This window comes from Myiozetetes cayanensis, unplaced genomic scaffold (assembly GCF_022539395.1).
Source record: "Myiozetetes cayanensis isolate MyiCay16 unplaced genomic scaffold, myiCay2020 scf15, whole genome shotgun sequence".
In the NCBI taxonomy this organism is placed as follows: domain Eukaryota; kingdom Metazoa; phylum Chordata; class Aves; order Passeriformes; family Tyrannidae; genus Myiozetetes; species Myiozetetes cayanensis.
Window position 1 is genome coordinate 9170878 of NW_026087159.1, and position 14260 is coordinate 9185137.

The following is a 14260-nucleotide window of genomic DNA, read 5'->3' on the forward strand; positions in this document are numbered from 1 at the left end:
TTTTGGTTTGAACCCCAAATAAAAATGAATTCTAGATCGTGACTGAAAAGGAAAAAATACTCAAGAGCATCCATATATTTTCAGTTCTTAGGGAAAAAATGAAGAAACTCACCCAAAGTCATGTGGAAGAAACATGCAAAATGTATAAATAAGTATACTCCTGGGTAATTGAAAAGAGCCAGAGGTTGAAAAGATTAGTTTAAATGCTTTCCTGCTCTTAGAGGGAAGTTCTTTGGTACTTCAGAAAGGTGTACCTAGGCTAGAAGATTAAAGAAACCTTTTACTAAGAAAGATGACTATTAAAAATAATTGAAAAATATTCAATGAAAATGTTTATTCCAGAATATGGATGCATGCTAAAAAAGGTTTGAGTCTATCAGCTTGCCCATTAGAGTGGAACTAAGGCAAAGAACTTTTGAAGAGAGATTAAACTTCCAAATAGCAGGGATCATTTCTTTCCTAAATGAAATAATAAACTTCTCATTGCATTGAAAGCTGACACTGAGGAAGATAAGGAACATAAAAAACAAAGACATGTTTGACAGAGTATTTTGGATCCATTGTTTCATCAATCTCATGGTTAGCCTACAGTTTAATTTACTGCATAAGAAAGAAATCATAATAAGGATCTTTTTTCCAAATACACTGTATAGACATAAATTCCTTTCTTCCATATTTCTCTTTCAGGTTCATCTGATAAATATATAATTATTTTGCTAGTAAGAAATTTTGACTCAGAGTGAAGTGCAATATTTTTTGAGGCACTTGCAAATGAACATACTTTATGAAGGATAATCTACCCAGCCTGCTTCTTTTTTCCTGTTCCCTTATATTACATAACACTCCCCTGTGTTCCTGCTGCTTTTCTTCTTTCTTGTATTTTTGCTGATCTCTGTTGCTTATGTATTTACTTTTCCCTTAGGAAAGTATACAAAAACAAGACCTAAATATCTTAATCTCTTCAGCTTAATTAGACATGAAAGTAACTCTGGCCTCATTAAGAAATGTCCTAAAGCAACAGGTAGAATGAAATAAGAGGAGTTTGAAATCTGATCCTGAGATCAGCTTGTCAGACAGTCCTAGTTATTAAAGAAGCCTGGGAAATAGCTACTGTAGAGAAAAACTAAATGCTTAGTATAAATCTCAGTGGAAGAGATGACTAATTAGAGATAATTATACACAGATTTCTTGCATTAAAAGTGCTTTAAAACATAAACATTCAAATTTTACTTAGGCTCCCAAGTGCTTCCTAGGAGGCAAGGTTGCAAAAAGATGTCTTTTAAATTATTTCAAATGCTTTTAAACCAAATGGTTTTTAAGAGGCATCTCACTGAAAATTGTGATGCCTTCAGTTCACCTTCAATTTAGTAATAAAATTTATGGCCTCAGTTACTATTCTAATTGCCCTATAACAAAGGTAATCAAGTGTCTTGCAGGACTAATTTGTTGCCATTCTCTAACAACTTCAAAACCTGTACCCAAAATTCATTTGATAGGAAGACACTGAACTGTCTTCAGATCTGAGATTGAAACTGTCAGAAAATTGACAGGGACATAAAAAAGGATGCTGTGCTAAAAAATATGTTAGCTGTGAGATTGAAAACAAAAACAAACAAAATCAAAACAGAAACTCAACCCAAACAAACCTATAAACGTACAACTTAGGACACAATCTATTAGCAAATTTCTGGAATATTTATTGAAAATTCTGAAAGTCAGTGTAGAAGACTGTCAGATATCTTCATCCTTTAGTATCACTTACACTGGAGCAAAGACAGAATTTCAAATTCTTACAGCGGAACTCCACTTTTCTTCTAGCACTATATTTGTTATCAAAATCTATCAAATGTCTCCCATAAAAACTTCAGGTGAATACTATACTGTGAAGCTTATTCATGTGGGTTTTTTTTGAGACAGTAACTTGAGACACCATAATTTGCACAAATGTTTATGAGAATTACATAGTTATCATGTGGGTGTTCAGGAAAATCTCTATATGCTGAAATACTCTTTATTCAAGATTCATTGAGAAGAATTGAAAGTTTTTAATCTTTTAAAATACTGTCAATTTATACGGTTCCTTTTGGAAAAACAGGAACACACAGCAGTCATCCATTCATCCATGTAGATATCTGTCAGATTCTTTATCTTCTTATTGCCCATTCACATCAGAAGAACATGTAACACCTCTATTAACAATCTGAGCAACAGGCAGAGCGTACCCTTGGCAAGTTTGAGGAGAAAAGGCAACAGGCACACACTTGAACATGGGAAATTCCAACTTAGATATTAGGAGAAAAGTTTTCCCCATGGAAATAATATGCCTAGATAGCTTATGAGTTGGGAATATTCAAACCTGAAAGGTCCAGGATCCAAGTGGGGTTTAGACCAAAAATTTCTTGAGATCCTTTCCAGCTTATTTTGTAATTCTATGATCGATCACGTTTTTCATTAGACCAAAAGAAAACAGGATAAAAATACTTTCGTATAAAACACAGTCACTCTATTTATAACAAACTATACCTTTTAATTGATTCAACCCATTCTTCCAGCAAGATAATAGTACTGAATAGCCACAGAAAATAGAATCACTTTTTCAGCACTTCACTTAAACTTCGAAAAGTGGAGTTTACATCATCGTTGTCCTTCCAGCCCATTACTGCCTTCTAGTTAGTGTCATTGCTACCAGCTTATATTGAAAGAGATCAGTGATTCTGAGTAGGGAGAGAGCTAGAATATCTCACTTGCCATAACAGTAGTGAAAATGTAATCACTGTGAAAACTTTTAGAAGGAGAGGTTTCTTAACTGTACAAACTTCGGTTTGATAACTAGAATTCGTACTTCGCTGCTAGGCATGCCAATAGTTTGAAGCTAGTAATAGCACATGTGCAAGTTTAATGTTCTTACTATTTATCTTATTTTCACTTGCTTACCATCAGAACATACTGACAGTGATGATGGGGATAGAGAGTCAACTAAAGCAAAGAGTGTGGACACCCGTGATTATAGAAAACACACTGCAGTGCAAGTAAATACTGCAGGTGGCTATAAAAATGTCAGGAAAAGGCAATGAATTTGCAAGATTTGTCTTGCCAGTAAAAGGTGGAATAAGTAGAATATTGTGGCCACTTTTGTTCTATAACTGTTTTCTTAAGCAGAAAAGAATCTTTTTGAGGTTTTTGAGGCAGTCTTTAAGACGGAATGGAATTCGACAGCTATTATTTATCAGACAGTAATAATCTGTAATTGGAAGGTATCCAACTCTCACAGTGCTATAGCATATAATTACAAAAATATTCTGATAATTATTAATGCAGTTTGAGGGTACCAGTTGCAGAAGGCTGGATCCCCCATTCCATAGCACATTTTTAACTAAAAGTTATATGATGAAAATGTTAGTATTCAAGGCTGCTAGCTCTTCTCTGCTAATTTACATTTATATTCTTAATGTCTCGATCGAGCCTAGGGAAATTTAAAACTCTATTTCATTTATGCTAACTTCTACAGAAATCCCAATATGCACAGAGGTTCCTGGATTGCAAGGCTAGTTAGATGAGAATGCAGAAGCTAAACGTAATTGCTGGGTGGTTATGATAGTTAAATATGTACTGTCAGTTTTGACTTTTGAAATCCCTATAGACATAAACCTACTGTTCTAAAAAATATGAAGTAACAGGGTAATGACTTAAAATATCTGTAAAACAAACAGTGTGAGTTTACAGTCTTTTTGCAGATACATTTGAAACTGTTGCAGCACAACAACACTGTGTTTGGCTTTTTCAGAAGTTTCTTTGAAGAGTTAGATAATTTGATCTCTCCTTTTTTCAGCTTTTGAATGGCTTGCAAATTACAAATACATGTGCAGCCATTTTAACAGTCCAGATTGGGTCGTGTTCTGGCAGGCTTTTGTGAAGTGCTGCAGTTTTACAATGCTAATGCAGCATTAATGGGCACCCATTTACTGGCTGTCATCAGCTCTGAGCAGAAGATTCTGATGCAACTTCTTTAAAAATAACCCATTCAGAGATCTGGATGCAGAAATCTTGGTCACCTGCAGAAATTCCTGCATATATATATCTATATTTGTATATATATATATATATATATGACTGGGCATTGATGGGCTCAGGATGAGTAAGAGCTGATAATTGTGTTACACAGTGATTTAGTGCCTTAGATCTGCCTGCAATTTCTGCCAGGCTTGTTACTCCACACCTGAAGTTCTGACCTGCCTCAACCCTATGGAAGCTCTGTAATGCATACCCATTAAAAAATAAATAAAGTATATAGGCTTTAAGTGATCAGAAAATTCTGTTCATATGCATCCTGCACAGGTAAAACTGCACCAGTACAAGACATTAGAGAATCAGTTTGAGAATAAATAAATTAAAAGTGATTATGAAATATGCATGGGCCATTTATGTAAAACCATATTTTCTGCAAGATAATCTCGTATGGAATTTATAGTACAGTATATCACCAAAGAGAGAAACTGGAGAAAAGGTTAATAGCTGGACTAATTATAAATCCAGATATATATAATTCAGCCTCCTAAACATCATCACACCCTTGCACTTTAAGTAAGAAGTTATAAGGGAAATACTCTTTTGGAACATATTGGTCTTTTTTGTAATATTTATTAGTATACTAGCATTTAATTCAATATTTATAGGTTTCTGACACACATCTCATTTGTTTGATACATGGTTTTTATCAGTAGTGCTTTGTGGACAAGCAAATACTTCAAGGGAGCAGAATACAACGTAAATCTGCAATAGCCTTTGGGAAAATGTATTAAGTACGTAAACCTGACTAAATAACGTGTGAAGATATGGGGCAGTATGTATACATATGCTACACTTGAGGTAAATTTTAATGTTTCTGTTATTCATCTTAACTGCAAAATCTTTAATTTTAATTTTCACTGAACAGCAATGGATAAGAAACACAATCACTCTAATGTGAATGGAAACAAAAGTACCAGAGAGTTCCCTCATGGTTCTTTCACCCAAGGCTTCTTTATGTTGTTTCTATATTGGATGAGAAGAGGAGAATCAATTTGAAACAATCTGACATAATCTTTTGTATAAAAACTAACGACTGCATGAAAGGTCTGTTTATAAATGAGTGAATTTTGTGCAATTAGGATGTTTGCAAACTGATAAGCCCACATATGTGTGTGTGTGTGTATATATACAAAAATAATAGGAAGCTGTAACATGATGCAGAATTATTACTACACAGCTTATGGTCTACTAATGGAATGTGCATATAGCAGAGCAACTCCTATATCTTGGAATTGTAGAATTTGGGAAGATGGGACCTTAAGCCCATACACTGTTTAAAAGAAGCTAATATCTGGCTGTGGAAATGCATAGGAAAAGTTTCTGGTGCGAGAATAAATCAGATCTGTCAATCTAAGTAGAAAAATATAGAAATACTATGAGTCATGAGTAGAAATAATAATGACATATAGGCAGAGTTGAAAGATAAATGGGAAAGTGCAGTAATACTCCTTGAAACTGTGATTTGCCATGTGACATAGCTAAACAGTATGCATCTGACCAAATTTTTACAGCTGAAGATTATAATGCTCAGATTTAAATGCATTATTTTGTCCCTCTTTCAAAGATCTTGCTTTACTATAACTGCCACAATTCTCAATTGTTTGATAATTTTACACAGGTTGTCACAGAAAGGTAATTTTTTTTTTCAAAGACCTCATCAGAGATAAGTAGATCTTTTGCTAGATAACCTATCAAATGCAGAAGAGCTTCTGTTCCATAAAACTTTCAGTGGTAGTGGAGAACAAAAAATTACAGACATTTATTTATTCTCAAAACTAGCAACAGTGACAACTAGCCAAGCCTCTCATAACTGCAGACAAATGCAATGGCTTTCAACCTTTGGGATTCACTACTGATATTCTTTCTGAGTTCTGTTCCCTCAGTCCTTGCTGGAGATAAAAGCAGGAGGACCAGAACTGATGGAATGCAAGGTGCAAGGGTCAAAGGAGTTACTGCAGCGAGTTCTGCTGGAATCAATTTTTGCAAAGAGGAAATAAAAAAAAATGTCTGACCTACCTTGCAGCTACTGCTTCATTACTGACTGATGAAGGGGGATTAATGCAAGTTAAGACTTGTATGTCACTGTTTGGGAATCACTGACTTAGGAATCAAGCACCAACTTAGATCTCTTCAAACTTAGTTCTACTCCCAGCTTGGCAACTAGACCATGTGCCAGACTACATTTTTTCATCTGTTAGAACAACACTGACCTTTACAAAGAACATTAGTCTCTGTTAATGAAAAGTACGTCACAGAGCGAGAAAAGTTTCTATTGTTATTGTGTGGAACAGAAGAGAAAATTGTAATAACTAATAACTTTACAAATGTAGAAAATAACTTTTGATATTTAGCTGCATGAACATATCTAAGTAATGTTTAGTGTAAAGATTCTTTTAAACCAATATACAATTCTTTTTAAAAGCAATTGGCAGCAATCTATTTTCAAGAAATTTAAATTTTTACTTTCAAATGAGACCAGAAAAACCCTTCAAAAACCAATCAAACAAAACCAAACTTTGCTTCAGTTGATAATCTCAAACAGGCCTCCTATAAACACGAGCACTAAATCTTTATCTCATTACCTCTTTCCTTGTTAGAAGCTAAATGATACTTCTTTCCATTGTAAGAGGAATGAAGAGTATGCATTTTCTGAGCTGCTGAAGCTTGTTATTGAAATTAAGCTTTATGACACTGCTGTTTTCCATACTTGGACCCAGTCTATTGGATTTGTGTGGCTGCTTTCAGAAATAAGAAGGGCAAATGTCAATGCATTTTCAAAAGTAAAGGCAAGGAACAGGTTGTTAAATGGGCTGAGTTAAGCAATCTCCTCGGAAGGACACCTACTAATACAAGTAGTATTGCAGAAGAGCTTGTCCTAATGTGCTCCTCCGTTTCTGTGACAGCACAGTCCCAACTCAACAAAGTCATTTCCTTTTACATTTAATACCTTTGCATCTCCGTGGTTTTCAGTAAGATTGATTCCTTTAAAAAGGCTGGATGGCAAGGAACATCTCAACCCCTTCACTCATCTTTACATAAAAGAATGTGTATTTCAGTGTTTATGAAGTGGTGAGAAAGTACTGCTTCTATTTTCCAAAGAATTCTTGTCAATTTTCCTTCCCATGTGTTATAAACCATATTGATGTGAATGCCTTCTGAAGTTACTCAGTCAAAAAAGTAATTCATTTCAGTAGAACGATTTCTGAGGCACATCACTGCCCTGTAGACTTTCATCATATTCCTTTCTTCACATGAAAAATGAGTACATTTCTAAACTGCAATTTTAAATATTGAATAAGGCTCCTGATATCAATAAGTTTGATTATTCAAGACATAAGCTTACAAAGTGTTGAACACTATTATTATCAAGGTACAAAGCAAGAGTGTGCAGCCTTTTCAATGAAGCATGCAGCACTTTGGAGGATTGAACCCTAAAGAAAGAGGATTAACAGTTTACAGGAATTAATATAGAGAGACAGAAGCCAAGATATTACATAAGCCCAATATCTGGCCTTTTAGATTATTTAGATATCTTAATTTAGAAAGATATTTTTAATTTATATTAAAAATGCACTCAAGCATAAATCAATAATTTTTATCAATTTAGTCATGTATCACATCTATTTCATAATGTTCATATTCCTTTGGATCAAAGAGTTGGCAGCTCTGGATATTTAACACTTCATTAACACACAGTATTAGCGTGTAATAACAGGTTATACTGACAACAATATGCACTTTGCAATTTGACAACATTCGGTTAGAATTAGCAACAGAGGCTGAGCTAGGAAGCAATTACATTATAGATGGCATGGCAGGGAAACCCAGATTTTTTTGTACTTTATAAAAAAAATTAATTTAATAATTTAAGGTCCTGAAGAGCTTATATGTTACCTTTGTATTTTTACATGAGTGCTATGGAAGTAGACGACAGTGGAAATTAGATATATGATTACAGCCCCAGCTGCCTCTGTGGTTTGTCTGTATTTTAATATGTGTTAATTCTAGAGAAAAAAGAGTTTAATTCTGTATCCAGTAAGTTTTCCAGTTTAGGTTTTCCTTTAAAAGTCAAATGAAATTCTGATGGGGAATGGGTACGATTATCTTTCTAGTGTATATGTATCATCTTGCTGTTAATGTTACACCTAAAAAATAAGTCATATTTGTTGAGCTCTTTGATAAATGACAAATGCACTTGTTTGTGAATTATGATTTCTGTTCTGGAAGTTGGTCTGAACATATTTAATATGTGCTTTGATTCTTACAGCTCTTTATCTGCTACTTTATTTCAGTAAAGTTTTCTTCTTCAAGGATTACAAGCTTTGAGATGGACGATTTGCCTAGGGTATTCTGATTCATCTTATTCTAGCGTGTTTTCCTACTCACATAGTTGCCATGAATTGAAAATTGTTTTCTTTTCATCAAGATCTTTTTCATTCCATGAGGTATAATTTTATTTACTTTTTTTCTTTTCTTTTGCCCTTTCTTTCTGGTTCTTTTTGATAACTCATTTAAAGGAAGCAACATTTTATTTAATGCTGTTGTAAACCATCACTGAATGTATTACTACAGTGTAAATTATTCCACTTTCATGAAACACTAGAGGAATTGTAATCATACAAATTCTGTAAAGTCAATGGAATAAATTGATTGAATGACAGAAAACAATATCCTCTCATTTCACTAATCTAGAGCCTACAAATTAGATAGCAAAACATCTGTAAGCACTGATGAGCCTTGTTTGCAGGTAAGTACTTAAGGGCCAATAGAAAGCAGGTAAATCTCTGAAAACCTCAAATTATTTGCTTGGGCTGGTTTATGCTTTATTTGGAATTGCTTCAATCTGTGTATCTGAGAAAGTAAGACACTGAAAAGTGGTTCCTTAAATAACACTGTGGCATTTTATATCTTGCCACAGTGATTCCAGACTACGCTACTTTGCTTTAAAAATTGAAAAACAAATGGTGCCTGTCTGTCAGAGTCAAAATTAATTCTGAGGTCCAAAGATCAAGGTCTCAAAACATCATAATCTAGTCCAAGATTGTCAAATAAGAAAATGACAGAATTAATTTTTTTTATAATCCTACTGTTTTAAAATTAAATGATCAATTTTATCTCCCCTTAAGGAACACATAGAGAAGAAAATATTTTGTAATGAAAAAGTTTAAGGTAAGGTCTGGATTTTTGTGTTCCTAATGTGAGAAGTACTAAGGATTTACTTCAGCAGGAGACCACAGAATGGCAAACGAAGGCCCAAGTTTTGAGAAGAGATTATAAAAATGTCTTTGCATCTTGGATTTCCATCCTCTGAGTTTCTTTATTTTACCTAGAATTCTCGTCTTTCTGTAGCTATTCAGCTAGGAATTAACTGCAATTGGAAAGAATTCATCAAGAATAGACAATTACATTTCTAATCCAATATACAGAATAAAATTCCATTCAGTCTCCAGTTTTTGTTGGCCTAACTGGGAGAAACACAGCAGGAAAATTATTTTTGTCACTGAAGTATGCACAGGGAGCAGCACTGCTGAGTAAGCAAACATCAAATTTGTAATGACCTGGATACGCTCCTAGATTGATAAACGGTGCATAATAAACTGAACAGCTCACCAAAACAATGGTGACTTTTTAAGTCAGTTTTAAGACATTCTTGCATGTGTCACAGTTTCCCTTTAGCTTTTAAACAAAAGTTTGTCTTGCAGTTTTCAGTCCTCTTGAAAAATAATGCTGATCTGCAGTATCCTCAGAACAGATACATTTAACCTGTGCATTGCTCGTGCTTTCTACAGCTACTGAGGATCTACAATAGCTCCTTTAAGTTCTCTACAGGTCTGAGTAATATTTACTCCATATTTTCAAAGGGTTTCTCTATCTGATATGATATACAAAAGAAAAGGCATAATAAGCAAGGAAAGGTTTATACTGGCAGCTATTCATAGGAAAATGTTCACTGTTTTATTCTTTAACTTTCTACAGCCACTGATCTGCTTATTACAAGAGATCCACAAGCTATTAAAATCCATTTCCATGTAGAATGAGACTCTTAATAGTGTGTCTTTAGGTTTCTAGGCTACATCAGAATAGGAAATCAGTACAAAAAAAATAGAAGGAGTCTCCCTTCTTCCTAAAGGTAAATGCTGATTCTCATCTTTGATCGTGAGAGCATGTTTCAGTTTATGGTTGGGAGAGAGGCTCATTTTCTTTTAGTCCTGATAGAAGCTATCCATCTCTGCTCTGGGAGCCACACATCTGCACCTTCAGACAGAATGCTCTGTCAATTGGCTAAGGCAGCTGTGATGGAAATTTTTATCCAGAGGACATTTCAAATACAGAGAAGCAGCACCATGCTGACATCAGACATAAGTGCGACTGAAGCCATGCAGCTGGCATAAACAATGTGCCTTCCCACTACCTCTAGCCATGGCAAGACACCAGCTCATGTAACAACAGTCCTGTCCATAAAAGCTGCTCCTCAGGGTTGAAATGGACAGTATTTATATTCTTTTTCTACTGTGTGGTAGAGGAATAATGGATGTGTAAATAAAATAGTTGGGATTGTACCATGCAAAGAAAGTTAGTAATTCTTTTCAGTGATCTTCAGCAACAGTCAAAAGACACATAATTCTCATTGCAAGTACCCCAGCTGAGCACTGCCAACTGTATCCCAGCAATGCTTGGTGATGTAGATTTCCACATCGTTAATAGAAGAGTAACTACTATTAAGTGAAGGCTTTACTAACAGCTTTGAGAAGGAGGCAAGAATATAAAAAGGGACAGTGAGGAACTTTATCCTGTTTTTAAAATAATGCCACTTGAAGGTCATGGCATTGTAGCACTGAGAAAACTCCAATGCCATGTCTGCTCCCCAAGCAAGCACACCTTCTGGTGCTGTGAATACAGACTTCCCACAGTACTAAAATTTTAGATTACTGTATCATCTGAGATATGCTTCAATCTATAAATATAAATAAGTCCTTTAGCTTGATATAGCATCAATGAATATTGAGAAGTGAATATCATTCCATTACTATACTCAGTTTATTCCTTTTTGTTATCTAAGAATTCTGATCTGTAGTCCTTTGCCCTTGCTGAATGGATGTTCCAGTATTCACAGCATTTTGATAACTTGTATTTTAAAATCTGTTTGTTACATCTATTTCTCCCCCCCCAAATTTGTCATCCACATGGAAAATATAACACTGCAACCCTGAGTTAAAAGATGAACATATTGAATTGCTGTTTTGCAGCAATATATTTTCACAGCATTATCTGTGGTTGGCCTATGAGTCAGCCCAAATTAAGACTCCCTTTTGCTGTGCACCGAGCACAGTAGAAGAGCATCTTGGGACTTAAGACAATCTCAAGAAAACCCCAGATACACGTATGAGGTGTACAACTAACATACCGTTTAGGGAAATGGATCTCCATGGATAGACATGAAAATCACATGACTGACAAGATTCAGCACAGGGCCCATACTGTGGAATCTCCACCCCCTTCCCTGCTATCACTCCACCTACACCTCCAGGTTCTCCCTCGTGTGATTTCTCACCCCTCGCCCATCCCAGCATCCCACACAGTGTGTTTCACAGATCACTAACATGGAAGCAAGATGAAGATGGTCCTCACATGCAAAAACACCCCATCTGCAGCACACATTTAACCACATCTGCAGCACGTGCTTTAGCCTCTCTCCCAGTCCCTCTCATAATTCAATAGCTAATATGCTTCTGTTTGATTCAACGATTTTGAAAGGTGCAGGATTTGGTCCCAACTGTTCATTAGATTCCAACATTACAATACTAAAAATGTCAGCTGTACAGAAGAGGTTATAGTGAAGCAATGAATGACTTGATTAGTTTTCAAACTATTTGAAAAATTATGATTCCACTAACTCTTCTTAATCTGCACATCAGTTTTTTCTAGAAGCCTTCAGATTTTGCTGATATCAGGAGGATAAGATGAAGAACATCCAATATTAGGAAAATTTCTACAAAGCAGACTGATCTTAAGGATATTTCACAAAGGCAAAAAATAGTTTCTTCTTTTATACATTGTCTGAATACAGAATGTTGTTTTAAAGACATTTAAGTCCAATTCACAGTAGCTTAGATAGGATATCGAAACTTACCTTTATTTACTTTATTCAACTACACCTCAACATTATCTTACTTCATCCTTAGCTGACTGCAAGTTTTGTGTATTCTTTTTAACTCCATCTGTCTACTAATAGTGTCATGTCTTGTTTTGTCATGTCATGTTTTCATGTCTTGCAGCTTGCTGTTAATGGAGAATTTTTATGGCCATTCTGTACAGTATTTTCCATTTTAGTGGTAATGCCATTGATCTAAGAGTTTCCATCATGCACTAAAAAATATTACTGGTATAGATCTCTGTTTCTTTATAAAGATCCATAATAATGTGCCAAAAAATTCTCACAGCCAAGGAAAAATTACATTACCATGTTCCTGTATCAGAAGAGAAAGTAATTCTAGGAGTGCTAAAGTAACACAAGTTATACGAAATCTTATTAAAATATTATTTAAGTACTAGTACAAGAGTTTAAATAGGCTGTGAGTAGCTATTTTAAGAAATAACTAAGGGATATTTTCAGACACCCAACCCTCTATGCTGGAGTTTTAAAAACTCATGTCACACAAAGTTAATAATCTTGTACTATAAAATTTTTTAATAATAATAAGAAAACGGAAATAGGGAAGGTGTGCACACTCTTTCCATTTAATCCAAGTATGCCAAAAGGGAATTCTACATTGAAGTTTTCAAAAGATATCTGGCATTTAAACTAGATGCAGAACTTTTATGCCATTTGAGAATAAATACAAGACCAGGAATATCAATGAAGTTTCAATGGGGACAAACCCAAAATGTGGATTCTCCTTAGAGTTCTGCCATGGAGATATAAAATGTCAAACCACGAAATGGAATAAGGTGTCATGTCTACTCTTAACATCTAAGGACCCCACTAAGGTTTGGCCGCTATCTGGGGAACACAACAGTGACCAGCACAGGAATCAGCACATGCCAGAGTCTCGTTATTCCATATTTAAAAAGAATATAAAAGAAAATCAATGAGTGGAAACACAGAGTTCTCAACTTTTTATGGTGGAAAACCACACATAGAAATCTAATTCAGCTCTGAGTGTCAGGCTTAACTTTGAATGACCTGCTTTTGGCCAAATGTGTCACAACTTTAATGTTATTTAAATGTAGGGGGTTTTGTCTGTGAGTGTTAGCAAAGCCCTTGCTGCTTTAGATAAGCAGATGACATTCCATTCCTCTTCGTTTCCCTCATTAAAGCAAAGAAGTTGAATATTAATGAGTGTGGAGAATTATGTTGTCATGCATGTTAGTCTAGAAAATATAAATTCATCTCATAAAAAAGTCAAGGGATCAAAGAAGGTTTTTACTGTTAATTGGAAACAAAGTGTCAACAGTGTCCTGATTTAAAGGGCACTCAAGGGTGATAAGGGAGGGTTGGTTTTCAATTGTTTTTTTTTTGTTTGTTTGTTTTTCCAAAAATGAAATATAATTAAGGTAGAGTTATTAGTACTTCTTTACTAAAATCCTTTTCATTGCCTGTGGCATTCAATGTGGTATTCCCAATGTTCAAAGTGATATTAAAAATGAAAAATATAATACTGCAAACATACTTCAAAATTAATAAAAGTGGTATTTTTATAGCCAAAAGTATGTTGCTTTTAAATCTACACGTTGAATGCAACTAGTATGCTTTTGTTGCTCTTTTGATAAGCAAGCTTAAAAATAGCACATTTTGCTTGTGGCTAATTAATACACAGAAAATAACAGAGGATCACCTCCCTATTTTGGATTCCTGTGCTCAACCCTAATTGAAGCAGTAAAAATTAATTCTGTATTTGCTTAGCAAGCCTAGAAATGCCAAATTTCTTGCATACACACATGCTCACAGCAGAACAACTGACTGAGGGATCAATTCCATGTTAACTTTCTCTTTAATTGAATATACAAACTCTAAGGGTCAGATTCCTTGGTTGCAGCAGTCTTCAGACAAATCTTACAAAAGGCTCTTATTCTTTACTGTAGCAACATTACATGTTAATTCTTATTCTCATATGAAGAGAAATTTGCTAGAAAAAGGTGAAAACCTGTTCTTTACATTCACCCTAAGGAGACAGTGCTGAAGTCAAGTGGA